Genomic DNA, 6,156 nt, shown 5'->3' with positions numbered 1-6,156 from the left:
ATAAAGTGTTGTTGAGGAACAGGATAGTCACAAACCACCAACTCTCAGCTTACTTATAAATTTCAAAGGGTAAAGCATATTCTTTATTAATAGAGATATCTGACTGTTGATAACTACATGAACTGAACCAAAGAGACAAACTGAATGCCTTCTACTGGGATTTGATGTTAAATATACAGCGTTATTTATTTAATGTTTTTTGACTAAAATTTTAACCTGAATCAAATCATGAAGGAATAGACAGTCAAATCCAGAATGTGAGACATTCTATAACACAATTGGCCTGGGCTCTTAAAAAATGTTAACATTTTGGGGCGCCTGGGTGGCTCAGTGGGTTAAGCCGCTGCCTTCGGCTCAGGTCATGATCTCAGGGTCCTGGGATCGAGCCCTGCATCAGGTTCTCTGCTCACCAGGGAGCCTGCTTCCTCCTCTCTCTCTGCCTGCCTCTCTGCCTGCTTGTGATCTCTCTCTCTGTCAAATAAATAAATAAAATCTTAAAAAAATATATTTAAAAAAATGTTAACATTTTAAAAAACAATGTCGGTGTGACAAAAGGGGAAAAAATAGGATCGTGCTAGAATTAAAGAAGAGCAAAAAGATGGAGTCCCTGGCTGGTTCAGTTAGCATAGCATGTGACTCTTGATCTCAGGGTTATGAGTTTGAGGTCCGCATTAAATACAGAGTTTACTTAAACTTAATTAATTAATTAATTAATAAGAGTACAAAGACAAAACAAAGGCAATAAGAAATCTTCAGTAAATGCTAGATTTAAAAAAGTTATGGCAATTAGGGAAAATTTAATGTTACTGTATCGAAGTTACTTTGTTGCACTCACTGTATTGTATAGGAGAATATACTAGACTTTAGGGCAAACATGTTTTAGTGTTTATGGTTGAAAATGTCAAGAAATCTGCAACTCTCAGATGGTCAGTCAAAATTACAAATTTTACACACACACATATGTATATGTACTCTACATAATGAGAGAGCTAATTTTAAATCAGAACTTACAAAATGGTGGGATTTCTAGCATACACTTTCCAATCATTTATTTCTGGGAAATTCCTATCATTTCATCTGTTAGTTCTGTTCTTCTTTTTGTAGTTAGGGACCTTTATATTTAAAAAACTTACTATGAGGGACCCCTGAATGGCTCAGTCGGTTAAACGTCTGTCTTTGGCTCATGTCATGATCCCAGGGTCCTGGGATTGAGTCCCACATTGGGTTCCTTGCTTCTCCCTCAGCCTGCTGCTCCCCCTGCTTGTGCTCTCTCTCTCTCTGACAAATAAATGAACAAAATCTTAAAAAAAAAAAAAACCTACTATGAGACTACTATATACTAAGTACTCTTAAACATATTATGTCATTTAATAAACTAGTAGGGTATTTAATTGTTCCCAATTTTGTATCTGAGAAAGTCAGAGAAATTAAATGATTTGGCCAAGGTCATGCAACAGGTGTGCATGGTAGCAGGTGAATAAGTGGTAGAATCAGTATTCAATCCTCTTTTCCTCTACACCACACAGTCACATGGTATCCAGACTCCAGGGTTCAACTTAAACTCAGTATATATTTGCAAATTGGCTGTGCACAAGGCCCAATAAAAGATTTATGGAGATTAAAAATATGTCCAGTGTTCCACAATTTGTAAGGATAACAGACAAATGTAAATTATAGAATTATATAGGCACATATAATTACTTATGATCTAAGGCTAGTTGTGGTACATGCTGAAGTAGACATAGAAATAAAAGCAAATGAGCCTGGGTGGCTCAGTGGGTTAAGCCTCTGCCTTTGGCTCAGGTCATGATCTCAGGGTCCTGGGATTGAGCTCTGCGTCAGGCTCTCTGCTCAGCAAGGAGCCTGCTTCCCCTTCTCTCTCTGCCTGCCTCTCTGCCTACTTGTGATCTCTGTCTGTCAAATAAATAAATAAAAGTCTTTAATTTAAAAAAAAGCAAACGAGGGGCACCTGGGTGGCTCAGTGGGTTAAAGCCTCTGCCTTCAGCTCAGGTCATGATCCCCGGGTCCTGGGATGGAGCCCCACATCTGGCTCTTTGCTCAGCAGGGAGTCTGCTTCCTCCTCTCTCTCTGCCTGCCTCTCTGCCTACTTGTGATCTCTGTCTGTCCAATAAATAAATAAAATATTTAAAAATAAATAAATAAATAAATAAATAAAATTTTAAAAAGCAAACGAGAAAACAGAGATTGGGAAAGGGATGATTTGAAATGGGTCTTGAAGGAGAGGTAGAGCTGTGGGAAAAGAAGGGAAAGCATAAACATCTTTTTAAAAATTAATTGATTTTTCTTGGGGCATTGGGTGGCTCAGCAGGTTAAAGCCTCTGCCTTAGGCTCAGGTCATGATCCCAGGGTCCTGGGATTGAGCCCCACTTTGGGCTCTCTGCTCCGTAGGGAGCCTGCTTCCCCTCCTCTCTCTGCCTGCCTCTCTGCCTACTTGTGGTCTCTGTCTGTCAAATAAATGAATAAAATCTTAAAAAAAAAGTCTAATATGGATCTTTTTGCATCTTATACATTTCTAACTCTCTGAACATATGGAATATAAATACAACAAACAGTTTTAACATCCTCTGCTAATTCTATCATCTGTGTCAATTCTGTGTCCCTATGATTGATTATTTCTGTTATGGGTCATGTTTTTATACATATATTCATATATATATATACATACATACATATGCATATATATATACATATATATACATGTTTTTATTCAAATATTCATTAAAGATTGACTACTAGGGGCGCCTGGTGGCTCAGTGGGTTAAGCCTCTGCCTTTGGCTCAGGTCATGATCTCAGGGTCCTGGGATCGAGCTCCGCATCGGGCTCTCTGCTCAGCGGGGAGCCTGCTCCCCTCCCCGCGGCCTACTTGTGATCTCTGTCTGGTAAATAAATAAATAAAATATAAAAATAAAATAAAATAAAATAAAAATTAATTGATTTTTCTAATTCTAAATAGTTAGCATACAGTATTATATTATTTTCAGGTATTACAATACAGTGATACAACATTCTGTACATTACTCAGTGCTTGTCCTGAATGTATTCTTAATCCCCTTCACCTATTTCACCCATCCTCTCCCCGCTCCACACAGGCAATCATCAGTTCTCTATATTTAAGAGTCTGGTCTTTTTGTCTGTCTCTTTTTTCTTGTTTGGTTTCTTAAATTTCACATATCATTGAAATCATATGATATTTATCTTTCTCTGACTTTTTTCACTTAGCATTATACCCTCTAGATTCATCCATGTTGCTACAAATGGCAAGATTTCATTTTTTATGGATGAGGAATATTCCGTTGTGTCTGTGCATATATATGTATGTATACACACACACACACACACACACACACACATATATATATAAAATTTTCTTTATCCATTCCTCTATTAATCGACACTTGAGTTTCTTCCCTATTTTGGCTATTATAAATAATACTGCAATAAACATAGGAGTATGTAAGGATAAGAATCTTTTCATGAAGACAAAGGAGTCAGAATGTTTGTAAGTGATAATTAGGACGGCATGGCTGCTTGTGAAGGAGGGTAGGGATATAAGTTAGATGTTATAATATATCCCATTTTGATTATGAAGCAGGACAGAATGTGAGTGGTGGACTGCAGGTGGGAGAGAAAGAGGAAAAAGAGGAAATGAGGGACAGGGGCTACAGGAAAGTCCTGGCTCTCATAGCAGTGATCTGTTCAAACAACTTCTAGGAGGACACATGACCTGGGACAGGGATCAATACCTGTCAAGCTTGCTTTAGAGAGTAGACCCCATGGCTGGGATCTCTAGGCAAAACTCATCAGTGCAACCAACAATGGAGGTGCATTACAGATTCAAGATGTGTTTGAAACAGATTCCACTTTGTGGTTTGAGTTTCCATGGAAGCATTTTTAGTCTCATTAAGAACATTTTGGCAATATTTAGGCAAGGTGTTTGGGCCCCAATCAAGCAGGAAGTCTAGGTCTACAACATGATTGGTAAGGGAATTGAATTAGAATCAGAAACCTGTGGGGGTGCCTGGGTGGCTCAGTGGGTTAAAGCCTCTGCCTTCTGCTCAGGTCATGATTCCAGGGTCCTGGGATTGAGCCCCCCATCAGGCTCTCTGCTCAGCAGGGAGCCTGCTTCTCCCTTCTCTCTCTCTGCCTGCCTCTCTGCCTACTTGTGATCTCTGTCTGTCAAATAAATAAATAAAATCTTAAAAAAAAAAAGAATCAGAACCTTGTGGCAGATGTAAAGTCAGACCAATAAAGTATGGAGTCAGAGATGAGAGACAAGGTGTAATTCCATAAATATATCCCAAACTTACTAGATATGAGCCTGAGAGCAAGAAATTTCATCCTATTCACCAGCAAATAATGAGGATGAAGTTTCTAAAATGCATTAGTTAACCATATTTGGACCAGGGGCTCTGCATGACTCAGAGCTAAAGATTCTTGTGCCAGCTGCTGGTGGGATGTAATGTTAGAAATATAGGTTAGATTCAGAATGTGGATGGCCTTAAAAAATATGTATTTTATATGTATGTGGAATGATATCACAATATCTTTCAGAATCATCCAGAAATGACAGAAAATGGCTTCATTTTTCATTGATCCATAATAATAGAAGAAAGAATCCAGAAGGAGACCCACACAGACACAGTAACTTGATTTACAACAAAGGCAACTGTGCAGTGCAGCGGGGGAAAGAATGGCCTTTTTAGTCAATGATATTGGGTCAATTAGACATTAATGTGGGAAAAAAGAAATCTTGAACTCTGCCTAATACCATACATAAATATCAATTCTAGATGGACTATAATTCTTAATGTGAAAGGCAACATAAGAGAATAGCTTTAGGGCCTTGGGGTAATCAAAAATTTCTTAACACAGTACTAACACAAAGCATAAAGGAAAAATAATTTGATTATATTAAAATTTAGGACTGTTATTCATAAGAACCCAAGAATAAGAGGGTTTTATTTTTATTTTATTTTATTCTTATAAGAATAAGAAAAGCAAACCACCAACTGATAGAAGATATTTTCTCTTCTTCTTTCTTTCTTAAAGATTTTATTTTACTTTTCTAAGTAGGCTCCACACCCAACACAGGGATTGAACTGACAATCCTGAGATCAAGATTTGCATGTTCCTACCGACTGAGCCAGCCTGCACCTTCGATGATATTTTCGATACATCTAGTAAAAAAGATGCCTATCTAGAGTATATAAAGAAGTCTCATAAGTAAATAAGAGACCAGCAACTCAGTAGGAACAGGGCAAAAGGGGTACTTCACAAAAGAGAATATCTAAACAAATACAGTATTGCAGTAACTCCTCTAGAATGGCTAAAATGAAAATGTCATTACTAAGTGTTAGTAAGGCGTGAAGTAGCTAGAATTTTCATACACTGCTGGTGAAATTGTAAACTGGGTATAACCATTTTGGGAAACCATTAGCCAGAAATTTGTAAAGCCAAACATAAACACTTCTTATGAATCTACAATTTTACTTCTGGCTATTAGCATAAAATGTGTATATATGAGCAGCAAAAGCCATGTACAAAAAATGTTCATAGCAGCATTATTTGTAAGAGCTCAAAACTGGAAACAACCCAAATGTCCATCAGCAGTAGAATGGATAAATGAACTTATATTGTTCTGTATGTCAATTATAACTCAATAAAACTGAAAAAAAATAAGGCACTACCTCTTCCCTGGAGAGGAGCAACTCAATGTTTTGTTAATTATTGAATTTAAAAACAAATCTGAGATCTCTACATGATATCTGTTTCTACTCCAGTTCTCTTGTGATCCCCTCAAGGACTAATTATAAAGTTAAACCTCCACAAGGGCTAAATGAAATAGTGGGGGAGAAAAGGAGATAGTGGAAAAAAGGGGAGGTGGTTGACACATGTAGATACACAGGACATAGCAAGAAAGAATATGTAGGTAGAGGCATACTTGTCATTTTTACAACTGGTTGTAAGGCTAAAGCAGGTTTTTTTTTTTTAAGATTTTATTTATTTATTTGACAGACAGAGATCACAAGTAGGCAGAGAGGCAGGCAGAGAGAGAGAGAGGGAAGCAGGCTCCCTGCTGAGCAGAGAGCCCGACGCGGGACTCGATCCCAGGACCCTGAGATCATGACCTGAGA

The sequence above is a fragment of the Enhydra lutris genome, unplaced genomic scaffold (assembly GCF_002288905.1).
Source record: "Enhydra lutris kenyoni isolate GAN:26980312 unplaced genomic scaffold, ASM228890v2 scaffoldscaffold49, whole genome shotgun sequence".
NCBI classification, from domain to species: Eukaryota; Metazoa; Chordata; class Mammalia; order Carnivora; family Mustelidae; genus Enhydra; species Enhydra lutris.
Note: the sequence above shows the minus strand (reverse complement) of the source record.